This window comes from Chlorocebus sabaeus, chromosome 5 (genome assembly GCF_047675955.1).
Source record: "Chlorocebus sabaeus isolate Y175 chromosome 5, mChlSab1.0.hap1, whole genome shotgun sequence".
In the NCBI taxonomy this organism is placed as follows: domain Eukaryota; kingdom Metazoa; phylum Chordata; class Mammalia; order Primates; family Cercopithecidae; genus Chlorocebus; species Chlorocebus sabaeus.
In genome coordinates this window covers 15,821,912-15,849,767 of record NC_132908.1, presented here as the reverse complement: position 1 = coordinate 15,849,767, position 27,856 = coordinate 15,821,912, and positions in this window count along the sequence as shown.

Below are 27,856 nucleotides of genomic sequence, written 5' to 3'. Positions count from 1 at the left end.
GCCGAGGCAAGTGGATCACAAGGTCAGGAGTTCGAGACCAGCCTGACCAACATGGTGAAACCCCGTCTCTACTAAAAATAAAAAAATTAGTTGGGCACGGTGGTGTGCACCTGTAATCCCAGCTATTTGGGAGACTGAGGCAGGAGAATTGCTTGAACCCGGGAGGCAGAGGTTGCAGTGAGCCTAGATTGTGCCATTGCACTCCAGCCTGGGCAACAGAGCCAGACTCCATCTCGGGACGGTGGGGGAAGAAAAGGAAATGGCCATTGTACTTTCTGAACACTTGATCATGATGTCATTTAGCCTTTACAAAATGGCCTCCCTTCTCCCTCAAGTGCTATGATGTCACCTCAGGCACAGGAATTTCCATTCTTTTAACACAGGGTCTGACATGCAGGAGCCACTCAGTATATGCTTGCTGCATAGAGCAAGATGGACGACAGGCAAACATGGATTCATATCGTGACTTTGTTATTGTAGAATCATCAGTTTTTATTATTTATAGGACTTAAATATATTACAATGAGTAAGAACACCTGTGGCAGACATTGCTGTTTGGCTCCCCAACAGCTGTTTCAATTCCCCTTTCTCTCTTGCCACCTTCCACTGTAGCAGCTGGGGAAAGTTACTTTCTCAGAGCCCCGTTGCAGCCAAGTGTGGCTCATTAGATTTTAAGTTCCAGGAGATTCTCCATCATGATTCTCCCAGGTGCCTAAAGGGAACCTGTCTCTGTCAGTTTAAATCACACCTGCTGGAGATCAGAACAACAGATGTCCCTCTGCAGAGCAAAGCAGGAGACTTGTGTGTTTGGTTGTTGGTGTGTGTTTGGTTGTTGGTGGGGGTGAGGTGTTGGGAGAGTGATCTGGAAAACATTTTTATATTCTCCTGATAAAAGGATCAGTGCAGCTGATGCCATTTCTTCTTCCTGATTTGAATGTAGATGTGATTTAAGGAATGCAGCAGCCATTTTGTGGCCATGTGGAAAATATCACAAAACAAGAAGTTCTGGCCTGTCATTGCTTTGGTTTATATCTCTTTCCTTTTGGGTTTCCCAAACCATACTGAAGTTCTATTATTATGTGACTGGAAGAGTGAGGGGCACCTCTGGAGAGCCCCTGCTTTAGCCTCAGTTCTAAATATTCACTTAGACCTTCTTTTCCCACATGGATTCATTGGAAAATCCCAAGCAGCAGTCCCAATGGGTAATAAATGGGTCTAATTTCAGAAAAGACAAGCCCATTTCTCTTCTCCCCAGCAATCTCATAATACTATGATAATAACCAATAATGATAGCAAGTAATTAATACATATTCACCATGATCCATGTCTCTCACCATAATCCTATTCGTCCATCCATGATCTTTGTGGAAGAGGAAAATTTCACTGTGAAATATTCCAGAAGCAAGCAAATGGCCCTTCCCCTGGCTGCCTCAATGTCAGTTCTCTCCGTTCTTTCAGAACAGGAAGCAGAACACCAAGCAGTCACCAACAGCATAAAAGTCTCCTGCTTTGCTCTGCAGAGGGACATCTGTTGTTCTGATCTCCAGCAGGTGTGATTTAAACTGACAGAGACAGGTTCCCTTTAGGCACCTGGGAGAATCATGATGGAGAATCTCCTGGAATCTGATGGTAATTTCCAGTTAGTGATCAGGTAGAATGAAATCCATGGTGCAGTAGGATGCACTCCTAGAACACAGCAGAGATTAAAGAATGGGACATGGGGCTGGGCACGGCGGGGCTCACACCTGTAATCCCAGCACTTTGGGAGGCCAAGGCAGGCAGATCACCTGAGGTCAGGAGTTCGAGACCAGCCTGGCCAACATGGTGAAACCCTCTCTCTACTAAAAATACAAAAATTAGCCGGGGGTGGTGATATACGCCTATAATCCCAGCTACTTGGGAGGCTGAGGCAGGAGAATTGTTTGAAACCTGGAGGTGGACATTGCAGTGAGCCAAGATTGTGCCACTGCACTCCAGCCTAGGTGACAGTGAGACTTGGTCTCAAAAACAAACAAAAAACAGACATGGGAAGAAGAATTGGGAGAGAGTGGTGAGCAGCTTCTGACATGGCCTCCAAGGACCCCTATCCCCTGGTAGTCTTGCCGTTGTGAAATCCCCTCCCCTTGCATATGGGCCAGATCAAGTGACTTACTTCTAACAAATAGAATATGGCTACAGGGATGTCATTTCTGGTATCTTAGTCCATGTAGGCTGCTATAACAGAATACCAGAGACTGGGTGGTTTATAAACAACAGAAATAGTTGTTTCTCAGCTCACAGTTCTGGAGGCTGGGAAGTCCAAGATCAAGACGATACTGGCAGATTCAGTGTCTGATGAGAGCTCACTTCCTGGTTCACCAATGGGAGTCTTTTCACCACATCCTCAGGAGACAGAAGAGGCTAGGAAGTTCTCTGGGGTCCCTTTTAAAAGGGCACTAATCCCATTCATGAAGGCCCTGTCCTCACGAACTAATCACCTCTCAAAGGTCCTACCTCCTAATACCATCATCTTGGGCATTACAATTTGAACACAGGAATTTTGAGGGGCTATAAACTTTAGTCCAAGGCATTGGGTTACAAAAGACTGATTTCCATCCTATTATTCTGTCTCTAACTCTAGTCACATGCTTGCTCTCTGATGGTGAGAGCCATATTGCAAGGAGTTGACAGCAGCCTTGGTCTAACAGCCACCAAGAAACTGAGGCCCTCATGCTGACATCTCATGAACCAAATCCTACCAAACAGCAGAGTGGACTTGGGAACAGATACTGTCCTAGTTGAACCTTAAGATGACTAAGACCCCAGCTGACACCTTGATGAAGCCAGTGAGAGGCCCTCAAGCACAGGACCCAGCCAAGCTATTCCCAGAGTCTCTACCCACAGACACTGTCTGTAAAAACTGCTAAGTGTTGGGGTCCTTTGTTACCACAGCAATTGATGCCTAATACAGAGAATGAGTCATGGGGATATTTTTTAAATGAAAAAAACTCCACATACCCATGAATGTTTGAGGACTCAAAACCTTTCCCTTTTCCACACTCTAAGAGGGTGTGTGTTTCATTCTGTTTGGGGACTGTTCTTGTTTGATTCTGTTTTGGGGGTTTTGCCTTTTGTTTCTTTTTGCTGAAGCAGCTGCTGATCAAATCTGAGCATTTCCTGTGTGAATGAGAACTGTATTGATAATTATTATTATGCTAATATTTCATAAGCACTTATAATATAGCAAGCCCTGCGCTGAGCTTTGTAAGTACTATCTCGTTTAGGCCTCACAGCAACCCAGTGAAAGAGGTACCAGTATTATTCTTCTTTTGTCATTTGAACCAGAGCAACTCCATCTTGAATAACGGCTAAAATGAGGCTGAGGCCCACTGGGCTGTATTCCCAGACAAGGCATTCTAACTCTCAGGATGAGATAGAAGGTCGGCACGAGATACAGCTCATAAAGACCTTGCTGAAAAAGCAGATTGCAGTAAAGAAGCTGGCTAAAACCCACCAAAACCAAGATGGTTAGAGAGTGACTTCTGATTGTTCTCACTGCTACACTTCCAGCAGCACCATGACAGTTTACAAATGTCATGGCAATGTCAGGAAGTTACCCTCTATGGTGTAAAAAGGGGAGGCATGAAAAATCCACCCCTTGTCCAGCACATAATCAAGAAATAACCATAAAAATAGGCAACCAGCAGCCCTCGGGCTGCTGTATGGAGTAGCCATTCTTTTATTCCCGTACTTTCTCGATAAATTTGCTTTCACTTTAGGGACTTGCCCTGAATTTCGTCTTGTGCAAGATCCAAGGACCCTCTCTTGGGGTTTGGATCAGGACCTCTTTCCAGTAACACTTTCACACATGAAGACATGGAGGTTTAGAGAGTGACTGTTCTTGCCTGTGTCACTTAACTAGTTAGTTGTGGAGCCAAGGTGCAAACCCAGGGAACAAGACTCCACCTCTTCACCTTATCACTGAGCTGGACAGAGCTGAAGTAGGGGAAGGTGACAGAAAGGCTAGAATGACTTATCCTGGAAAGGGCAGGGAGCTTCTCTGAGAGATTAAACAAAGATTTAAAAGAATAGGGTAAGGGGACATGGAACACAAGAGCTGTCCAAAGCTCAGGTTATGAGAAAAGTCAGAAGGAGGGAGATTTGAAAGAAACTAATAAGGAATTGGACTCACTGCCCAGCTGGCTAAAGGAGCTGGAAAAGGAAGAGAGGGAATACAGAATATAGGAAAGAAACAAGGGAGAGGGAGGCAGAAAAAGTGAGGCAGGGGACAGATTGATTAATTTAGTTGTATATAACCCTGTGCATGAGCCCTTTCAGCAGTTTTAAAAGAGGCAGCCAAGCCTGAAAGTGAAAGGTAAAGCCAGTTGGGCTTCTGGGTTGGGTGGGGACTTGGAGAACTTTTCTGTCTCCTAAAGGATTGTAAATGCACCAATCAGCACTCTGTGTCTAGCTAAAGGTTTGTAAATGCATCAATCAGCACTCTGTCAAAACGGACCAATCAGCACTCTGTCAAAATGGACCAATCAGCACTATGTAAAATGGACCAATCAGCAGGATGTGGGTGGGGCCAAATAAGGGAATAAAAACCAGCCACAGGGCCAGAGTGGCTCACACCTGTAATCCCAGCACTTTGGGAGGCTGAGGTGGGTGGATCACGAGGTTAAGAGAGCAAGACCCTCCTGGCTAACAGGGTGAAACCCCGGCTCTACTAAAAATACAAAAAAAATTAGCTGGGTGTGGTGGCGGGCACCCACTCCATCTCTACTAAAAATTTTAAAAAATTATTGAGGCATGGTGGCGGGTGCCTGTGGTTCCAGCTACTCAAGAGGCTGAGGCAGGAGAATAGTGTGAACCCAGGAGGCAGAGCTTGCAGTGAGCTGAGATCGTGCCACCGCACTCCAGCCTGGGCGACAGAGCAAGACTCTGTCTCAAAGAAAAACACAAAAAACAAAAAACAGGCCACACAAGCCAGCAGTGGCAACCCGCTGGGGTCCCCTTCCACGCTGTGAAAGCTTTGTTTTTTCACCCTTCACAATAAATCTTGCTGCTGCTCACTCTTTGGGTCCGCACTACCTTTATGAGCTGTAACACTCACTGCGAAGGTCTGCGGGCTTCACTCCTAAAGTCAGCAAGACCATGAACGCACCAGAAGGAAAAAACTCCAGACACACCATCTTTGAGAACTGTAACACTCACCGCAAGGGTCCGGGGCTTCATTCTTGAAGTCAGCAAGACCAAGAACCCACCGGAAGGAACCAATTCCAGACACAAAACTAACTTCGCTGTAAGAGATGGGCACTGCACCAGGATCACTTCTGCTCGCTTCATTCTAGAAGAGTTTCTCTGTGTATCATTTCTAAGATGCCCTCTGTTTCTTTGACTGTTGTCTTCTGTGCGGATCTGAACTTATTCCTAATTATCTCCCATTCGTGCCACTGTCACCAACCCAGTCCCAACCCTCACCTTCTCTCTCCTGCATTATTTCAACAGCCTCCAAAGAAGCCTTCCTGCCTCCAGTCACATCCATGGTCTCCCTTTTTTGTAGACTAGTGCCAAGCAATGTAATTTAAAAGACAAATCTAACCAGGATGTTGCTCTGCTTATTTAAACCGCCACTGATTCTCTGTTTAACACAGAATCAATTCCAAGCTTCAAATCATGATGGAAAAGATCACCACCTCTTGCTCGGACTACAGCAATCACCTCTAAGTGGAATACCAAGGAGTAAACAGCGAATCCGTTCCTCCTCCTGACCCCCCAAGACACGTCCGCAGAATGGAAAAGCAATCATGTCCCTTCTTTAAACTTCCAGAGGCGTTGTATGCATATATAACCATTACACATAGCAGGCTCAAGCTTCATCCTGTACAATTAGGAAGTGAAAAAAAAAATGCAGCAAACTTGATTTTCCCTGATTTCATCTTGCTGCAAGCCCCATTCTACTAGGTAGTATGAAAAACACTAAACATGCCAGTTTTGATATCATCATCTCAGAAAGTTTAAAACGGTCTTCAGTTAGTACAGACTCTTTAGGATAAATATTCAGTCATACCTAAGATTTAAACTCCTTACCAAGGCTGTTTCTTCCACACAGTGTCACATGAGGTGTAAGAAAATGTGTCTTTAGAGTAAAAGGAGGCCTCGAGTCTACCACACACATCTTGGGACTTTTCTGGTTTTTTCAACAGTACAGGTAGTCTGGCCCATCTCTGCTGTCTCTCAATGTTTGGGGTATCACAGGAGGAGGACTCGCTGAAATCTGTGATTCTGGCCACTCGCCTCGTGTTACAAAGTCCCTATCTATAGAGTCTTCCTTGCTTTGACCCCAGTGGCAGTCCATGGGTTCTCTCAGAATCTCCACATCACTCTGCCGGGATCCAGCCTGCAGGGAACCCATCCACCCGCATTCCTTCGCAAAACTGAAAGGGGGTTTCTAAAGGATAGGGAAGTGAAAATATTCACTTTGTACAGCAGAAAATGAGGAAAGTGCCCAACCATGCTCTGAAAGGCCTCCGACTTAGCTTGCAGTTTCGTACATCACTTCTAGCATATCATCTTAGAGAGGGCAGCCAAGACACATATATATTTCAGCATTTTTCTTTTATCAAGACAGAATCTCACTCTGTCACCGAGACTGGAGTGCAGTGGCGTGATTTCGGCTCACTGCAACCTCTGCCTCCCAGGTTCAAGCGATTCTCCTGCCTCATCCTCCCGAGTAACTGAGACTACAGGCATGCGCAACCATGCCTGGCTAATTTTTGTATTTTTGGTAGAGATGGGGTCTCACTATGTTAGCTAGACTTGTCTCAAACTCCTGACCTCAGGTGATCCACCAGCCTCAGCCTCCCAAAGTGCTGGGATTACAGGCGTGAGCCACCACACCTCGCCAGCATTTGTTTCTTTTGACTTCAGGTCCTCTCTGAGGACCAGAGAGGCTTCCTCTTATCACTCAGCACTTCCTCCAGCGCCTCTAGGAGCTGGGTATGAGGAGAATCTGTCATGAAACTCTATGGTCTAAGTTGGCCGGGCTTGCACCTTGGTATGTAAAAAGGCCTTTGGGAATTTAGAAAGGGCAAACAAATGCAGAAGCATTTATCTTGTAATAAAGTTTGGTTTTAAAGATAATTGTCTTGCCATTTCATAGAGAAAAAAAAAAAATAAGTCATCTTTGAAACTCAATGTTGAATGATGAGCTTTGTTCCATTCCAGAGTCCTCCTCTTCCCTAAGGCAATGTCTCATGGCTTAGCTTTTGTAACACAAGGAGTGGCGGAAAGAAAGAAACTGGCTTTTAAGGGAGTAATTAATCACCAAGAGGTATTTCAAAAACATTAAACCTATCATATTTGTTATGTGCACAGTTTGTATATATGTGTGTGTATGTGTGTATTTGTACACAAATGGTCCATGTTCTACACCGTGGGTTTCCAAACTATGGCCCACAGTCCAAATCCAGCCTTCTTCTATTTTGTTGTTGTTGTTGTTATTTTAGTGTGTTTTACAATTTTTTAAATTGTGTAGAAATACACATAACAGGCTGGCTCAGGCTGTAATCCCAGCACTTTGGGAGGCTGAGGCAGGTGGATCACAAGGTCAGGAGTTGGAGACCAGCCTGGCCAACATGGTGAAAACCTGTCTCTACTAAAAATACAAAAATTAGCCAGGCATGGTGGTGTGCACCTGTAATCCCAGGTACTCGGGAGGCTGAGGCAGGAGAATTGCTTGAACCCAGGAGGCAGAGGTTGCAGTAACATGAGATCACACCACTGTACTCCAGCCTGGGTGACAGAGCAAGACTCTATCTCAGAAAAAAAAAAATACACACAACATAAAATTTACCATCTAAGTCATTTTAAGTGTACAGTGCAGTGTCTTTAAATACATTCATAATGTTGTACAACCATCACCACCATCCAACTGTGCAACTCTTTTCCTCTTGTAAAACTGAAACTCCATACCCATTAAACAACTCCCCATTTTCCCCTTCCCTCAAGCCCAACAACCAGCATTCTACTGCCTGTATGAATTTGAATATAAGTACCTCATATAAAGAGAATCATATACTATTTGTCTTTTGTGACTCGCTTGTTTCACGTGGCATGATATCCTCAAAATTCATCCACGTTGTAATGTATGTCAGGATTTCCTGTTTAAGGCTGAACAATAGCCTATAATACATACATGGCACATCTTGCTTTTTCATCCATCAGTGGATGCTCTCACATTTTAGCTATTGAGAGTAATGTTGCCACGGAAGTAGATGTAAAAATAATCCCTTTGAGACCCTACTTTAATTATTTTTTGGTATAGCTAGCAAGCCAAGAATGATTTTTACATTTTCAAATGGTTGAGGGGAGGGGGAACAAAAGAAGAAGAGTATTTGGTGACATAGAAACCATTTTTGAAATTCCAAGTTCAATACATATGAAGTTTTATTGAAACACAGTCATATGAATTCCTTTGTGTGTTGTCTATGGTTGCTTTCACACAACAAGAAAAGAAACCGTACAGACCACAAAGTCTCTTACTATCTGGTCTTTTAAGAAAAAGTTTGCCAACCCTTTTGTATAATGGTTGGCACTTTGTTTTTTAATCTTAAACATATGTTGGAGATCATATCATATCATACTCCTACTTGAGTCTTTCAAAAAGATTGTTTCAGAAATTTGCTGTTACAAACAACACCATAATGAATATTCTAAGACATCTAACCTTCTATATATAACATGTCGCTCTGTACTCCCCATCCCCTACATACACACAGACACACACACACACACACACACACACACAGACAACCATGAGCCCCTTGAAAACAGTGATGTCATCTGTTTATCTTTATGGTTTCAGAGCAGAACTAAAGAAAAACAACAATTGCTTTCTTTCAACACATTTGTTTTTTTATAAACATAAAATTAAAGACTACTTAGAATCCTCTCAAAGTTGAACATGTCTCAAACAAAAGAATTTGACCTTGAGAAAATCCTGCATTCTTTTAGTATGGAAATCTATCTCTGCACCATTCTTTGTATTCCTATTTGTCTCCTCTGCCTTCTTTTTTAATTTTATTTTTAATTTTTTTTTAGCAATTTGACGTATGTTTAGCAGCCATTCCCCGAGATAGCATATTCCTCTGTGACAAGATTTAATTAAACTTCCAGCAAAATAATTAGCAAGGCTATCTTAAAAGACTATTTTAAAATACCAGAGTGATACCAAGGAGTGAATAGAGTTAACACTGTCATCAGAGATCAAAGCCATCAGAAGACGTGACTGAAAATTTAACCTCCAGCAGCCGCCTAATGAAGAAGTACACATTGGAACAGTTGTGATAGCCTCTCTCTCGGGTCCTATTGACAAATTCATTTGACATGGAAAATTTCCCAAAGGAAGCTTAAAAATGGTAAATTTCCATTAATTACATAGCAAAGAATGTACTCTTCATAATTTATTATCCATTAGGAAACTTTGGAGGAAGCTGTAACTGCCTCTTATAATATAGACTATCTTTCTTTACTTGGGGATACTGATGAGATTAGCAAACAGCTTCTCAACTAATGTGAAGACTTTATTCGGAGAAAGATACTTTGTAAAAACTACCTTGACTGTGATGGTGGTGACCCTGGCAATGGTTGTGGTGGTTATCTTGGCAAAGAGCCCTATGGCGATGGTGACAATTCCAACGCTATTAGGTTGGTGCAAAATTGTGGTTGCCATTAAAGTAATACCAATTTAGAACCTACCACCCTCCACCTGGAATCTTGGAGAGAATGAAAAACACTGAAGAGATCCAAAGCCAGAAGACTTATATTGGAGCCTCTGCTCCACCAGTCAGTCACTCTGTGGTCAGGAGGAAGTCCCTTTTCCTCTTTAAACCTCATTATTCACCTGTACACTGGGTATCTGGTATTGTTTGGACCTGTTCCCCTGCAAATCTCGTGTCAAATTATAATTCCCAGTATTGGAGGTAGGGACTAGTGGGAGGTGACTGGATCATGGGGGCAGTTTCACATGGTTTAACACCATCCCCTTTGGTGCTGTCATTGAGATAGTGAATTCTCAGGAGATCTAGTTGTTTAAAAAGTGTGCAACACTTCCCCACTCTCTCTGTCTTCCTCCTGCTCTGGCCATGTGAGGTGCTTGCTTCCCCTTTGTCTTCCACAATGATTTTAAATTTCCTAAGGCCTTCCCAGAATCTAAGCAGATGCCAGCATTATGCTTCCTGTACAGCCTGTGGAACTGTGAGCCAATTAAACTTCTTTTCTTTGTAAATTACCTAGTCTCAGGTATTTTTTATAGCCGTGTGAGAATGGACTAATACAGTGTCATACTCTCCTCCTTACCTATTTTGCACAGTTGTAAGGATAACAACAGATGTTGTCGACACTCAGTGTGATGGTGACTATAGTGATTCTATACAGCAAATCCTATTCTTGTCTTTTTCACCATCTTCCAAGAACATATCCACCTACAGGCAGCCCCAAGAGATCTAGAAGTAGAAGAACAAAGGCCAGATTCTGGTTACTTTGCAATTAACACAGAGATGTGGGGGCTCGCATTTCTTCCTTATAGGTCAATAGCTCGACATGGTAGCTTAATTATTTTCCTGTATTAGGAATATATTCATAAAGCCTTGTTTACTCTTTGGAGACGTAGTATAAACTACTCCCAAACAGTAGCACTTCCAATAATTGGTGGTGACCAACTATTGCTTTTTTTATGTCTAAAAAACTAAGAAAATCCTAGTTATTATTTTGTAAAGAGATATTAAGACTGGATATTTAAGCATTTATTGTGTATTGGCCATGGCACTGAGTACCTTCGAAGCCAGTATTATTATTATTCACCACTTTATGAATAAGGAAGTTAAGGATGGTGCCTATTTTTCTGCACCTGTGACCTTTTTTTTTCCTACATCTCTGCCTGACACCCAGTATGCCCTTCCATTCTACCTGAATAACTCTTGTTCCTCTTACCGACATCAACTGCCCCATGAATCAGAGATCTACAGACCCTGCTCCTAGTTCCTTGTTTTCCAAATTGGAGTAACACCTTCATAAACACTTAAACAGTCCAATGGACTAGTGCATGTAACGGACCTAGCTTGTTACAGAAACCACGGTGACTGTTTAGTACATGGTAGCTGCAATATATCCCTGTGGTCCAATTCAGGAGCTTGGAATTCTGAGTCCTTGCTTCAAACCCTGGCTCTACCACTTATAAGGAGAAAGACCTTAGCCAACTAACATCGTCATTTCTTCAAGACTCGAGTTCCTCATGGAGATAACAGTATATCCACTTATTGGGTTGTTGTGAGGATTAAATGGATTAGATACATGTAATGTGCTTGGGACCCTATCTGGTACTGTAAGCAGCCCATACATGCAACTTCTACTACTATTATTTCCCGACAATGCAAAGCTTCTATTAAGTGAGTTTTTTTCTCCTGATGTGCTGTATTAGTTCCAGATAAACCAAATTAACCTTAGGAAGCTCATTACCTTTAAATCTTCATTGCAAACATGCCCCCTCCCCTCTAGCAAGACTCTCTCATCCTCTCAATTCCTCTGTTAATACTTCTGATTATTTTTTCTTAAATAGGGTTAGATTGTTTTCCTCCCAACAAGCTCAGTAGAAAAATAGACATGAGGGAAAATCTGTTTTAGCCATTAACTGTGTCTCTAATGCTGCCAGCGACCTCGGCAGGGCCCTTGCTGACCCTCCTTACCTCCCATCTGCAGGCAGATTTCCTTTAATTTTAATAAAAACAGTAGGAGGTCAATCGACCACAGCCTGTGACCTCTCCAACAAAACAAGCCCCCAACATGGGACTCAAAGTTCAGGGAGCTTCCAAGTGCAATTTAAAATAAATGCTCACATAGATGCTATGGTCAGCACTCAGAATTTGTCTCAAAGTGATTTGCATATTTAGAACAATATTCTCCAATGCTTTGGCCCACTGGGGAGTGATTTGCATTCAGGGAGGAAAGGCTAATATTCTAGTCTTAGCAATTATTGAAACACATCCAGTCAGTACTCTAATAAATTATCTTAACCCAATTACTAAAAACATTGCAAAACATTACTGTGCATCGAAGACCGTTCTGCCCAGGAATCTTTATTGGCAGGGTAATTAAAAGCGTACTAGCTATGGCTTCTGCTCAAATATTTGGGGATGTTTCGTGCCATTTGAATTAGCTCTCTTGGACTGAGAAAAGAGATATCTGACAACTACTTGCTTTATTTATCTCTGCCTTCCCCACTCGTTGCTTTGGGGACCACTCATCATTAAGGTTCCCCTTCCCACATCAATGTCACCTACAAGTTCCTTCCTACCCCAATCCTCCTTGCAGAAAAAAGTACTTACATAGGCCCAGTCCCTCCCCTCCATACCTGCTGTCTTCTATCAAAGCAAAAGATTTTGTTAGCCATTATGTATTGGGTGCCTGCTATATGTCAGAATCTTCTACATTGTGAGAATAAACCCTCCAGTAACATTTCAGGGAATGGTATTCCCATTCCATGCATGAGAAAAGTGAAGATTAAAAGGTTAAGTGAATTTTCAAAGTTCGCACAGCTGATGAGTTGCAAAATCAGGATCAAACTAAGGGCTGGTGGTTCCAAGATCCTCCTTTCCTTCCTCAGCAAGGATTTATCCACTGCTTATATGTGCCAGATGCCATGCTAGGCCCCAGGAATAAGGTAGGAACATCAGGCAGAGTCCCTGCCCTTGCAGATTTTTGTATGCATTCATCCATCCAGTGTATCAGTCAGGGTACCTCAGTTATGCTGATGTAACAAGCCCAAAATCTCAATGGGAAGTAACAAACATGGCTTTCTCACTCGTGCTTCGTGTCCACGAGGGTTGACTTAGCAATTCACATGCCCACATCCACCTTTAAAGTAGGTGGGAAAATATAATCCTAGCAGAGGACCGGAAGTCAGAAAGTTGGAAATATTTCCTAAAAAGCATTAATGACAACCTCAGCTCCTGTGAGAAAGGGGAAGGAGTCCTTTTTCAGAACAGGAACTAGGAGCTCTCCAATGAGTTTATAATCAAGCTGCAAAGCTGGCCGAGTTCCCCAGCACTCTACATAGAAATCCGACATTCATATCCAAACACCATCTCTGTCAGACCACAGAGACCCCTGGCATCAAACCCCGCCATGATCACAGGGACAAGCAACACTCACTCCTTCGTATTTAGGCTCATCTTCACACCCCCTAGCATGCGCCAGGCAGCTGGACCCTGAGCCAAGATACAGCGGTACAAATGAATCCAACCTGAAGCATAGAACAGAGGTGGCCAGGGCAGCTCCGCCTGTTGAAATAACTCTTTAGAATCACCTTTTTTTTTTTTTTTTTTTTTTTTTTTAGGTCTGGGTGTCTTTGGCGGACAGCCACAAAGATGTGGTTCTCCCTCCATCTCATGAATGACATGGTTTGTTGTTAGTTCTCCTTTCATCACAGCCTAGACCCTGGGCTCAACTACATTATCTAATGTAATCTGCACAATGATGCAGACAGGAACATACTAACGACTTCATTTTACAGATAAAGACACAGGATCCGAAAGATGAAGCCAACAGCTCAAAAACTGGCAGAGCAAGGCTTTGAGCCCACGTCTTTGTGACTCCTGAATACACAGCAGCCTGGAGTTGCCAGATTCTTGGTCAGGAGCATCATAATAAAGACCACGACTCCATGACCCTTTATGTCATGGGCTGACCAGGACAAGAGACAAACAATATGTTCCATGATCCAAACCAGAAGTGACTGATCCCAATTCTAGTCCAAATCCACCAGCATGCAATGTGAAAAAAGAAACTAATTTTCAAGCACCTACTTTGGGCCAGGATACCAGACAAGCCCAGACTGTGAATCCCTATAGTGCACACGGGCTAGGCCCACAGTATCATCACATTTAATCTTCCCAACATCATTGCAACTTGAGTATTTTATGGATAAGAAATCTGAGTCTCAGAGAGGATGAGCATCTTGCCCAAGGCCGCACAGCCTGTAGGAGGCAGAGCTCATACATGAATTCTGTGCGGCCCAACTTCAGGTTTTCTACTCCACTCTGATACTTGTTTTTAAATCCCAGGAGAAAGCCAGGCATGCCTGTTGAGAAGATTCACACACACACGACTCAAACATGGGCTTTTCTCTGATTGTCTCAGAAATAGCACAGCATCAACCTAGAAATAGATTTAGGGTCCTCCCCCAAGTTGAAGTATGCCTCACTCCAAACCAAGTCCATTAGTTTGCTAGGGGATAGTAATAACATTACCAACAACAATAATGGGAAGAAGAAAACAGAGAACAGAGAAAGGACAGAGAAAAAGAAGGATGAAGAGAGAAGGAAAAAGGGGAAGAGAAAAGAAGACGATGGAAGAAGAGACAGGAGAAAGATGGAGGAGGAAGGATGAAGAGGAGAAGAAGGATGAAGTGGAGAAGGAGGAAGAAGAGGAAAAAGAGGGAGGAAGAACGACCATTGTCACCCCCCACAACCACCACCATAATTAAACGTTAAGTCCTAGGCTCTGTTCTGAGACTTTATGTGCACCAGCTCAGAAATCTTCCCAGAGAGCTCCAAAAGGTAGGGAGTACTATTATTCTCGTTTTACAGACAAGGAGACTGAGGCTCAGAAAGGTCAGGAATTCTTCCCAAGATCAGCCAGCTGGTAGGTGGAAAAGCCAAGCTTCAAACCTACGTCTGAGTCCGAAATCCATTCCCTTGACCAGCTCCTGCATCTTGCCTCTGAAGAAAAGCAGGAAGAACTTCATGCGGACCAGGGCTTCAGGGGACATAACCGTGCTTCCTGCCAGGAAAAAAAAAATTAGGACCAGGCTTGGTTATTTTCCAAAGAGGACTCCTGTTCAACAGTCCGCTTGCTGTCTCCCTACCCTCCTCTTGGTGCCCCACTGAAATTTCTTTTCTGGTGGGTGCATCTCTCCCCAGCTGCTTCCTGTGATAGCCAAGAGAAACTTGCACCTGATTGTGCCGCCTCCGGAGAACTGCTTCATTCCTCACACCAAGCTGGGGCTATATCTGTGCGGCATTTGAGCCCCAGAACTCCCCAAGGGACCAGTGCGAAGCTTCTCCCCATCCTTGCTCAGCTCCTCCTTCCCCTTTCTCCTGAAAATATTCCCTGGATAAATCGCTTGCCCCGGAATCCCTGTCTTGGGCTCTGTGTCTGGAGAACTGGGCTTTAACCCCACGTCTCCTGCTCCCATCCCTGCCTCTGCTCACTTGGGGCTCTTGGACACCAGCTTCTGACTTCTGCTACTCGGCCTCAGAGGTGGGAGAAACAGGGGAGAAGGCAAAGTGAGGCACTCAGGCAGCCAAGGAGGCTGGAGGCACAAAGGCAGGCGGCTGAGGGGGCAGCCAGCTCCACCACGCAGGCAGCGCCCGGCCGCCCCCACGTCAGCCTGCCCTCGGCCCCATGCACTTTGGATAATTAAGAACAGATGGCCCATCGCCTCGGCCAAGCCTCATTAACTCCTTAATGCCGTTCTTCTGGAGGCCGGACAGTCAGCCGGAAAAGCTCGCTTTGGAGGTCATCTGATTAAATGATGCCCGGCCAGAGGGCTGCCCAGTCCCTCTTCTCAGGCTGGCAGCTGCCCCGGTTGCTTCATTAGAGCTGCCATTGTGACCAGATGGGCCAGGAAAGGGGCTGGGGTGTGCTTAAGTGAGGGAGAATGCGCTGAGTGAAAAGGCTTAGGAGTCAGGGGACATTGCCTTGAGGCACTGGGCAAGTCACTTAATCTAAGTCTCAGTTTCACCACCTCCCAAATGGCTACAGTCATAGCAATAACAGGGCCAGGCACAGTGGCTCATGCCTGTAATCTCAGTACTTTGGGATGCCAAGGTGGAAGGATCACTTAAGCCAGGCATTCAAGACCAGCCTAGGCAACATAGCAATACCCTGTCTCTATGAAAAACAAACAAACAAAAATAGCTGGGCATGGTGGTTCACACTTCTAGTCCCAGTCACTCAAGAGGCTGAGGTGGGAGGATTACTTGAGCCCAGGAGTCCAAGGCTGCAGTGAACTATGATCACACCACTGCACTCCAGCTATATCATCACCACTGTAGCCTGGGCAACAGAGTAAGACCCTGCCTCTAAAAAAAACTATTTTAAACAATAATAGTTGCAATATTTTTCTAATGGCAATTATTTTTCAACAATAATTATTCTAGTAATAAAAATACTGTGCCAAACACTTTACATATAATCTCAGTTGATCTTCGTAACTGCCCTTTGAGATGGCACCTCTTACGATCTGCACTTTATGGATGAGAAAAGCTGAGGCTCAGAGAAGCTAAGTAACTTGCCAAGTTTACATACCTGGCAAGAGTCAGGCAGGATTCGAACCCAGGTCTGGCTGATTCCAGGGTGCCTGATCTTCACCACTGTCTTGAGCTGCTATAACAAAATATCATAAACTGGGTGGCTTATAAATAGTAGAGATTTATTTCCTACAGTTCTGGAGGTTGTAGAGCCCAAGGTCATGGTGTTAGAGGATAGCAGGTCCTAAACATGGTAGAAAGGCAAATAAGCTCCCTTGGGCCTCTCTTTTCAAAGGGCGTTAATTCCATTCATGTGGGCCCCATCCTCATGACAATTATTTCCTAAAGGTCCCACCTCTTAATACTATTGCACTGGGAATCAGGCTTCAGCATCTGTATTTCAGGGAGACAGAAACACTCAGACCACAGCCTGCCTGTCTTACAGGGAGATTCCCATCTCAAAGGAAAAGAAGAAGCTACAAAAGCATTTCCTAGTCCTTGGCACAGGAAGAAACCTTTGACTCCCTCCAAAGAAAACTTTAAAACCCATATTCTTTATTTTGTCTATTTTTCACCGAGACTATTTTCTCAAACCTAAAAATCCTAGCCTTATATTGAAAACTTCAGGTACCCATTGTGGAAGACAGTGTGGCAATTCCTCAAAGATCTAGAACCAGAAATACCATTTGACCCAGCAATCCCATGGCTGGGTATATACTCAAAGGAATATAAATCATTCTATTACAAAGATACATGCACACGTATGTTTGTGGCAGCAGTATACACAATAGCAAAGACAAGGAAACCACCCAAATGCCCATCAATGATAGACTGGATAAAGAAAGCATGGTACATATACACCATGGAATACTATGCAGCCATAAAAAGGAATGAGATGATGTCCTTTGCAGGGGTATAGATGGAACTGGAAGCCATTATCCTCAGCAAACTAATGTAGGAACAGAAAACCAAGTGTCCCATATTCTCAATTATAAGTGGGAGCTGAACAATAAGAACACATGGACACAGGGAGGGAAACAACACACACTGGGGCCTGTCGGGGATGGGGTCGGGGGAGGGAGAGCATTAGGAAAAATAGCTAGTGCATCCTGGGCTCAATGCCAGGTGCTGGGTTGATAGGTGCAGCAAACCACCATGGCACATGTTTACCTATGTAATAAACCTGTACATCCTTCACATGTACCCCAGAATTTAAAAATAATTTTTTTTTGTAAAGAAAACTCCAGGTTCCTTGCAATGCTTCTAGCTACCTGGAACAAGGGAAAAAGGACACATGCACATCTACACATTTTGGATAAAGTTGACTAAGGAGAAGACTGAGAATTGACCACGTCTTTGGTCAATGAAAGAACCCAAGAAGCTCACACACTCGTGTCTCATTTGAGAATCCTGGGCACATTAGGAGAGCGTCAGGTGGGCAGAACGTGGGCAACAGATGTGGGACTCGGGGAAAAGCATATGGCTGAACTTGAGGGAGCAGGAACCCACTTTCTACACACGTAACATTGGGATTGGTTGACTCCAGCAGGATCTCGTGCTTGTGTTTGAGCACAAACGCCAGAGACCCACAGAGAAATGGTTAATTCTAGTCTCTGCTTTTAAAATTCTAAAGTGCTGTGCCAGGAAATGTTTTATTTCTGAAGCTAGATAATTGTTCCATGGGTGGGTTCTGTTTGTGAAAATTCATTGAGCTGCTTACTTATGTGAATGTACTTTTCTGTTAGTACAGTATACTTCAGAAAAGAGCTTTTAAATGAAAGAAACTGCCTCTGATGAAAAACAGGAAGTGCTTAGGAAAGCCCAAATTGCTACTCAGGTTAACTGTTTTGATGTTCTTAGCATGTTGTAAGCCCCTCCCCACCCTTATCCAGCAAGTCTGTTCCTCATCTTAAAACAAATGGGCACTCAGCTTGCTGAATATTGGCTTGCTTTTGTCTCTACATCTGTGCAAGAGCGTTCCCCCAAAACCACCTCTGGAAGAGTTCATGAGCATCTTACAGGCAAGACTTTATTACTCTGTATTCTCCAAAGACCTTAACATGACAAGGATGTTCTCTTCCCTCATCACTTTCGCTCCTTGAAGATGGAGATGATGACATGGTTTACGCAACTGGATGGAGTTCCTCATTCTGGCAATCACAAGATTCATTGCCAAAGATGCTGAACACTAAGAGCATTGATCTTCTTCCAACTCGCTCCTCATCCCAAGCATCTTCTCCATATTCTCTGCCTTTGACCGGACTTCTAAATCCAGTTTGCTAATTCCATTTGGATTTGCTAATTCTTCTTTCCATTGTTCCCCACCTCCTCCAACTTCAAATCACTCTCTCCTCCAATGGTTCCCATCACAATTAGCCTTCATCCAGTTCTTCGAGGCAAAAGCTCAGAGTATCCCTAGATTCTGCCCTCTCCCTTACATGTCATATCTACTTTCTGAACCCATCTGCTCCTCCTTACCTCCACGGGCATCACTGCAACCCAGACCAACTCTATGACTACTGTAGCTCCCAACTTACCCTCCTTTCAAACTACCCTACGCCCAACAACCAGAATGAGCTTTATTATTATTATTATTATTATTATTATTATACTTTAAGTTCTGGAATACATGTGCCGAACGTGCAGGTGTGTTACATAGGTATACATGTACCATGGTGGTTTGCTGCACCATCAACCCATCATCTAGGTCTTAAGCCCCACATGCATTACGTAATTGTCTTAATGCTCTCCCTCCCCTTCCCCTATAACCCCCAACAGACCCTGGTGTGTGATGTTCCCCTCCCTGTGTCCATGTGTTCTCATTGTCCAACTCCCACTTAAGAGTGAGAACATGCGGTGTTTGGTTTTCTGCTCCTGTGTTAGTTTGCTGAGAATGATGGTTTCCAGCTTCATCCATGTCCCTGCAAAGGACATGAACCAGAATGAGCCTTTTAAAATGTAAATCTGATGAAAGAAGTTCCCTGCTCTGATCCTACAGTGGCCTTCCCATCTCACTTACATATGATCACCCTTGCAAGAGCTAGACAGGTTGATATCTGCTTAACCGCCTCCAGACTAGTCTCTCACTCAGCCCCAATAGTAGAGGCCAATTTCCATTTCTTGATCACACGAAACTCACGACTCATGTCCAATGTACATATACCTTTTGCACATGCTGTTCCCTTGCCTGCAACACTTTACCCTCGGCTTTTCCACAGCTGGTGACTTCTCATGTTTCAGGTCTCAAAGAAAGGCCACCTCCTCAGAGAAGCCTTCCTTGACCATCCATCTAAATTGCCCTCCAATTATTCTCCATCACATGATCTTGTCTTATCTCCCTCATAGCACTTAATCAGAAGCTGGTATTTTTTCTCATTTGCTTACTGTACTATCTGTCTTTTGCCCAAATAGTAAGGACCATGACACCAGAGACCCTATCTTTTTCCATGCTGAGCCCCTGGTGCATGGCATGCAGTCAGGACTTTTTTTATTTATTTACTATCTATTTATTTATTTATTTATTTATTTTTTGAGACAGAGTCTTGCTCAGTCTCCTAGTCTGGAGTGCAGTGGCGCAATCGCGGCTCACTGCAACCTCCACCTTCTGGGTTCAAGCAGCTCTCCTGCCTCAGTTGAGTACTGGGACTATAGACACATGCCGCCATGACTGACTAATTTTTTTGTACTTTAGTAGAGATGGGGTTTCACCGTGTTGCCCAGGCTGGTCTCCAACTCCTCAGCTCAGGCAATCTGCCTGCCTCGGGCTCTCAAAGTGCTAGGATTACAGGCATGAGCCACTGCGCCCAGCAGGACTTGTTGAATGAATACACCTGGCATTGTCCCCAGCGTCACTCACCTAGCTGGCCTTCAAGAGACATGCCTGGCCCTGACCCACCCCCTTCCTGCCATCCCAATTAAAGAAGGGAAATTGGACATCAAATAATGACTCCTGATTCTTTCCGGGCTTCTTCTGCTTCCTTCACCTCACTCCTCGCACTCAAATTTCCAAAACCAACAGAAAGAGCAAGGTCCTTCTGGACTCAGGCCTGCATTACTCTTTTCCAAGTATTTGTGGTCATCTAGGCTCATCCCACATTTCCTATTAGACTGGAAACCAAGAGGTAGCCAAATAATATGGTAAGTCAAAGAGTCTGGGCTCGAGAGTTAAAAGCACCTAAGGTCAAATTCTGGCCCCATCCTATTTATTAGTTATTTGTTCTTATACTAATCCTGATGAGCCTTCATTTCCCCTTCTGGAAACTAACAAGAATTCTGTCTCCCTCAAGACAGAGTCTGTGGCATTGTGGAATTATTTAGGGGTTAACCATTTCAATGAATGCTACATGAAATCTATCTAGAGAGTGGCACAAGTAACTCAATAAATGTTTTTGTAATTCTAATTTCTCCCGGAAGCTGGCATGTCTTAGCTTACATTTTCCTTCCTCTGGGAAGATTTGCTTAACCCCACCACCCTCTAAGTCTGGGTTATATGCTTCTCCTAAGTATAGATCTGGAAGCCTGTACTCAGTGGGTTCTGTGGATCCCCACTGCATTATGAGTAAAAGCCTAGTCCTTACATCAGCCTATGAGATGCCACGTAACAGAGCCCCAGTCCTGCTTCCGGTCCTGCCCTCACCACTCTCCCCATCACTCCCTCTGCCGCAGTCACATTGGCCTCATGCGGTTCCTCAAACTTTCCAGTCTCTCACCCACTATTCCCTCTTCTTAGAACATGCTCCCCCAGCTATTTATCCAGTTCCCTCCCTCACTTCCTCAGGACCCTGATCAAATAGATCCTCAGTGAGGCTTTCCTTGGCCACTGGAAGGCTGAATAATGGCTCCCCAACGATGTCCATATCCTAATCCCCGGAATCTGTGACCATGTTACCTTTACATGGCAAAAGGAACTTTGCAACTGTGATTAACAAGGATCTTTAAACCTGGATTATCCAGGTGGTTTCAGTGGAATCATAAGAGTCCTTATAGGAAGGAAGCAGGAAGGACAGAGTCAGAGAAAGAGCAAGTGATTAAAAGATGCTAAGATGTTGGCTTTGAAGTGGAGGATGAGGCTATGAGCCAAGGAATGTGGATGGCCTTCAGAAGCTAGAAAAGGCAAGAAAACGGATTCTCCCCTACAGCCTCCAGAAGGAACACAGGCCTGCTGACCTCTTTCAATTTTTTTTTAAGACAGAATCTTGCTCTGTTGCCCTGGCTGGAGTGCAGTGGCACGATCGTGGCTCACTGCAACTTCTGCCTCCCAGGTTCAAGCAATTCTCATGCCTCAGTCTCCTGAGTAACTGGGATTACAGGTACTCGCCACCATGCCCGGCTAATTTTTGTATTTTTAGTAGAGATGGAGTTTCACCACATTGGCCAGGCTGGTCTCGAACTTCTGACCTCAGTTGATCCACCCGCCTTGGCCTCCCAAAGTGCTGGGATTACAGGCGTGAGCCACCACACCTGGTCTAAATTTTTGACTTCCAGAACTATAATGTAATATATTAGTGTTATCTTAAGCCACTAAATTTGTGGTAATTCATGACAGCAGTGACAGAAAAAAAGTACAGCCACCAAATCTAAAATTATATTCTCCACCAATTGTACACATGTGTATGTATTTGCATAAAACACACATGCGTGTGCATTCACACAAAACACACATGGACACTCCTTATCCCTCTGTCTTGATTTAGTTTTCTCCACTCATCTGACCATCAAAATAAATAAGAAAAATAGGGCACATGTCTCCCCCCAACACACACATACACACAGAGAAATGAAAGTTCCATGAAGACATTGATTTGTCGCTATGTCTTGTGTCTCTTTTGGTCACTGCTGCGTTCCTTGCACCTAGATACTGGCCTGGCATTATTGAGTGAGTAGAGACTCATTAAATTCTGACTGCATGCTTTATCTTAGGACATAGACATACATTCTGTCATTATTTGTACAAAATCTCTCCACCTCTCAACTCTTAGCCCTTGAGGTCAGGGACCCATCTCTCTTCCTCACTGCTACATCATTCCATCATTAGCACAGCACCCTACCCTCCCAAAAGAGCTCCACAAACGTGTACTAAGTCATTGGGCCAACATTACCACTTTCCATACCTCTGAGCCCCAGAGTCGTCAGAATTCCAACCCATCAAGAGCCCTCACATTTTATTTGATTACAAATATGTCTAATTCCTGGTTCACTCAAGCAGCAAGAAAAAAGAAAGCCACTTGAGTCTGTAATTTACAAAGCAAATCTGCCCAGCAGAAATATTCCTCTTCAGCAGACAGTGGGATTCAATCATTTTTTAAAAGGGGAAAAGAAAAAACTCACCCTGTTTCTCCTATGTTCCAGTTGCATTGTTTGCAAAACTTTTGAAAGCCCTTCGATGCCAAGGCTAATCATTTTGCTTCAAGGCGCTCATTTCCTGAGGCGGGTGGTACCTTTGTCACCAAGGAAGGAACGCAGCAGGCAGGAAAACTGAGATTGTGCCAGAAGTCGTTCTTGGGGAAAGGATGTAAGAAGATCTAGTCAATTCCACCCAGCTTGCTCATTAGAATTCCAGAAATACAGAGATGTTGTGTCCATTTGAAATCCTTAGAATAGTCGGATGAACAAGGCTGTCCCTAAGAGAATGCGCAAGGGCATATTTAAATTACGTTATTTTTACTTTAAATAACCAAGTCGAAAGAGTTGGTGACTAGAAGTTATATTAGGCAGGTTTGGGGATAATGAGTATATATTAGATGCCCGTCCTTTTCCATTGCCTCTCTCATGGATCCATCTCATGCTTGTCGATTTCCTGCCCAATCTGTGGGCCTCTAAAGGATGAGGACCATGTGCTATTTGTCTTTGCATTTCTGGCAGTCATTATAGTCCCATGATAGTGCCTGACACATACTAGACACTGTGTTGAATTCTTAAATAGATGCCCAGATGAATGAATGAGCGGATGACTGAATGAACAGATGGAAGGATGGATGGATGAGTGTTTGAAACTGGAAATGAGTATGCCTGTACCAAATGCCTGTGTCCCCACTTGCTTGATAACCATCCAGGATGTTTGTTTCATCTACAGCTTCTCAGGCCCCTCCCCAAGTGATTCTGATTCAGCCTATCTCAAAGTCAATCTGGGAATATGTTCTCGAACATTTTCCCCGTGTAGCTCCGATCATCAGGCATGCTTAGGAAACACATGCTATCTCCATCTGTTTCGTGCATCCTTACCTGAAATGTCCTTATGTTTTGTTCACCACCCCAGGGTAATCTTCGGCAGGTGAAGTTTCGACATTCAAATGGGAATCAGGGCCTCTTCGTGTCTAACTACTTCCTACTCCCTCTCCACTGCCCTTCACCCCTTCCAAGTGCAGTCTTAGTTTTCTACTCTCTCTTCCCCAGAGCTTTCAAAGATTTCTAACCTAAGACCGAGAGAGCAGAGCCCCCAGGGTCAGCATTGTGCCTGACAGACAGCAGTGCAGCAACACAGACTGGATTCCCTGGAAGGCCTTGTATCTAAAAGCAGGGCCTCCTGGCTCTCAGGATTCCCTTGCGTGCAGAACCCGTCCTTTCTGCCCATTCACTGAGTGCACCAACCTAGGAAATGGGGGAGACCTAAGTGTGTGTGTTTACTGTGTCTCGTGACGTATGTTCCACCTTTGAGGAAGATGGCCTGGGCAGCGATTTTCAACCTTCATGAACCAAGCGGGCGCCCGGGCTCCACTCTTCTCAAGATGATAGGGCGGCATCTTGTTTCTCTAGGTTTCATAGTTACACCTCCCTCTGCAACATTTGATTTAAAAAACTGAAAACTGCTAGTCTAAAGCATCATTTTTGAGCCAATGGACCAGATTTTGACCTTCCTTTCTCAAGGTACCATTAGAACAAAAAGGAATTGCCTTTTAGGACAGTGAACTAAGTACTGGAGTTCCTGTTTACACAGAGGTGATTGAACAAAACTTAATAATTTTTGTGTTAATAATCTATTGCTGGCCAGCTGTGGAGGATCATGCCTGTTATCCCAGAATTCTGGGAGGCTGAGGTGGGTGGATCGCCTGAGTTCAGTAGTTTGAGATCAGCCTGGGCAACAGGGCGAAACCCCACCTCTACCAAAAAAAAAAAAAATTCAAAAATTAGCCAGATGTGGTGGTGCACACCTGTGGTCCCAGCTACTCGGGAGGCTGAGGTGGGAGGATTGCTTGAGCTTGGGAGGTGGAGACTGCAATGAGCCGGGATTGTACTACTGTACTCCACCCTGGGTGACAGAAGGAGACCCCATCTCAAAAAAATAAAAACAAAAAAATCTATTGCTACATAACAGATTGCCCCCAAAGTTAATACCTACAAACATCAATGTTTATTATCTCACAGTTTGCACAGGGGAGGCACAGATTTGCTGGGTCCTTTCACACTTTCCAACAAGGCGGTAGCCAAGGTGTCTGCTGAGGTTGCAGGCTCAACCAGGAAGAACTCACTTCCGGGATCACTCTCATGGCTGTCAGCAGGATTGAGTTTCTTCGGGGTTACAGGACTGAGGGCCTCAGATCTTCTCTCCCTGTTGGCCAGAGGCTGCCCTCAGTTCCTAGACATGCGCATCTCTCCATTGAGCAGCTCATGACATAGCATCTGGCTGACATTAGAGGAGGCAAGCAAGAAAAGAGTGAGGGCAAGATGGAAGTCATAGTCTTTCGGAAACCTAATCTTAGAAGTGACGTCCCATCCCCTTTGCTGTGTTGTGTTCATCGGAGGCAAGACGCTAGGCCCAACCCATACTTGAGGGGAGGAAATCGAATGCAGGCATGAATACCAGGCGTCCAGTGAGAGCTCTTTTTTTTTTTTTTTTTTTTTTTTGAGATGGAGTCTTGCTCTATCGCCAGGCTGGAGTGCAGTGGTGCAATCTCTGCTCACTGCAACCTCTGTTCACTGCAACCTCTGCCTCCCAGGTTCAAGCGAGTTCCCTGCCTCAGCCTCCCCAGTAGCTGGGCTACAGGTGCGCGCCCCCATGCCCTGCTAAGTTTTTGTATTTTAGTAGAGGCGGTGTTTCACCATGTTGGCCAGGATGGTCTCAATCTCCTGACCTTGTGATCCACCCACCTCGGCCTCCCAAAGTGTTGGGATTACAGGCGTGAGCCACTGCACCCGGCCAGGAGCTCTTTTAAAAGATGTCCACTGTACCTTCAAAAGCATTGCCCTCAGGTAATCCTCAGAAGCAATGGGGTATGATGTGGTCAGTCACACCTGGGTTCAAACCTTGGCCTTGCCACTTACTAGTACTACTACCGTTCGTAATAACAATAACCACTCCTGCTATTCCTTGTCAGGTACTGTGCAGATCTTCACAAATGTCATGTCATTTGACACCTAAAACATCCCTTTGAGAAAGTCCTTTGACTATCCCCAGAGTATGAATAAGAAAACTAAAGATTAGGGGAATTCGGCAACTCACCAGACATCTCAGAGCTACCTCTGTAAGCAGAAGAGGACAGATTCCAGCCACGATGCCTCTGGTTCTGTGACCCTGAAGCTATCCTCTGACCACTGGCGTAATTCCTTTGACCTCAATCAACCATGAAACGGAGATACTAACACTGGTCTTCAAAGGCTAGCGCAGAGGAAGAGGTAAGTGAATAAAATAGTGGCCCATAGTCAGAGATCAATAAAGGTAGGTATTTTGTTTAACAAACATTTGCCGAGCACTTGATCTGAGCCAGGTATTGTACTGATGCTGACTTTTCTCATACAGTCCTGTTCAGTTTCCACACCGACCGCATGATGTAGCTGGAGGTAAGTGCTTACATTGACTTATTCAAGCCAGCCTCTGTTTGAGTGCTTTGTAAAATTTCACTCACTGAGCCCTCAAAATGACCCTAGCAGGCAGGGGCTTGGAGCTGATGCCACAGGTGTCCTCACCTGTGTCACTGCAGGGCACACGAATTCAACTTCCAGTCTCCAGCACCTGCGTTTCTTTGCCAGGGCTCTCTTGGGCTGGTGCAGTTTGCTTTATCCTCATGTAACATGCTGTGCCACCCCTGCTCTGCGGACATCCTTCAACACATGACCAGTGCCCCAGGTCACTCATCCCTCCTGAAGGAGAACTCTGAGTTGTGTGTTACACAATATCTACCAGAGCTGCCCAGAGAAATTCCTGCCTGTGTTTCCTCCGCCGGGGCTGGCTTAATAGCACATCCTTTGTGCCTCCCTTCTCCCTACGTGTCCCCACTCCTCTACCCAAGTTCTCTGAACCTCCCAAATAAATTACTTGCCCCCAAATCCTTGCCTCAGCATCTGCTTCTGAAGAAATCCAAATGAAGGCAGTGTTATCATCCTTATCATCATCATCCCCATTTTCAAATAAGCAAAGTGTAGCACAGAAAGGTTAATTAACTTCCCCAAGGTCACACAGCTGGGAAGCAGTGAAGTCAGGATTCAAACTCAGGCAGTCTGACTCTCTTATTATTATTATTATACTTTAAGTTCTAGGGTACATGTGCATAATGTGCAGGTTTGTTACATATGTATACATGTGCCATGTTGATGTGCTACACCCATTAACTAGTCATTTACATTACGTATATCTCCTAATGCTATCTCTCCCCGCTCCCCCCACCCCACGACAGGCCCCAGTGTGTGATGTTCCCCACCCTGTGTCCAAGTGTTCTCATTGTTCAAGTCCCACCTATGAGTGAGAACATGTAGTGTTTGGTTTTTTCTCTTTGCGATAGTTTGCTGAGAATGATGCCACCTACAGAATGGGAGAAAATTTTTGCAATCTGCTCATCTGACTCTTAACATTATGCACAGTGATTACATTTTTTAAAAATTCAACTTTTATTTTAGCCACAGGAGGTACATATGCAGGTTTGTTACATGGGTGTATTACACCCAGGTAACGAGCATAATACTTAGCAGGTTGTTTTGCAACCCATGCCCCTCTCCCTCTTTCTCCCGTCTAGTAGTTTGCAGTGTCTATTGCACCCCTGTTTATGTCCATGTGTGCTCAATATTTATCTCCTACTTATAAGCATTTTTCTTTCTGACTGAGCTGGGTAAATGGAGGAGAAGAGCTGCCTTATGGTGCCAAGGAAACACCGTCTACACCAAAGCTCTGTGTGTAACCAGTGGCCAGGCATGCAAATGGTTCCATGTATTACTGCAAAGACCAGCTCTCTTCTCTAATGAAAATGTCAGCTCCCCAACACAGCCAGCTGTGATTCCATTGAAAAATGTGATTACGGAAGCCATGCTAATGGTGTTAACATGTTGCAAGGATTTCTGGTGTGCTTGTAAACCTAAAACCGTAATTGCCAAAGAGAACTCGTCTCCCACAAATCAAACCCTTCTGTATTGACAATTACATCCGGTGTCGCACGGAATGTAATGCCTAAATAATGAAGTCGAAGAACAATGCTGGAACCTGAGCATTTGAATATATTTGATTGATGCATTTCTCGCTCCCATTTAATAACCCACTTAGTCAGTGACGGTTAAGTGCAGCAGAGAGAAAACATTTCACAGATTAATAACTGGATGTGGGTACAAGCTGGCGCTCCCCTAATAGCAGCACAAAAATAGGT